Raw genomic sequence first — 569 nt, 5'->3', positions numbered from 1 at the left:
CATCTTGAAGCCCCCAATCCCGCCCGCCATCTTGAGGTCACCTCACCCCCCCCCGCCACGTGGGGCGGCCCCAGCAAAGCGGGGCCGGCGCTGCCGCCCGGTACCGCCCATGGACGGGCAGCGTTTAAACCAAAGAGAGCGGTGTTCCCGGAGTGGTATTCCTTGAGCGGTCAGCGACCCTCACGTCCAGAGAGCTACTGCAATCCACCTACTTAGAGACACCCCACAAGCAGCGGAGCGCGGAGAGCGGAGATAAACGGTTATTCCTCCGTATAACCCCACAGCATGGGCCGTAACCACGCAACTATCCACGGGTTTCTCCAGGATACCTTACACATGGCAGCTTGGAAGCATCAAAGCGTGCGTGAAGCAGAGCTCTGAGACACACAGGGCTTCCCAACTGGGCCCTGGAACATTAATTATTAATTAACCTAATTAGCGGCACGGGCGACAGTACTGCCCCAGGTAACCGCAGCTCGGCCGGCCCTGCCTGGGGGCGCCCTAAAGCTGGCTCGAGGGCGGCCAGCGGTGCGTCTCCACCAATGGGAGAGGAGCTAGGCGGCGCCTCC

The sequence above is a fragment of the Corvus brachyrhynchos genome, unplaced genomic scaffold, assembly GCF_000691975.1.
Source record: "Corvus brachyrhynchos isolate BGI_N302 unplaced genomic scaffold, ASM69197v1 scaffold19, whole genome shotgun sequence".
NCBI classification, from domain to species: domain Eukaryota; kingdom Metazoa; phylum Chordata; class Aves; order Passeriformes; family Corvidae; genus Corvus; species Corvus brachyrhynchos.
Note: the sequence above shows the minus strand (reverse complement) of the source record.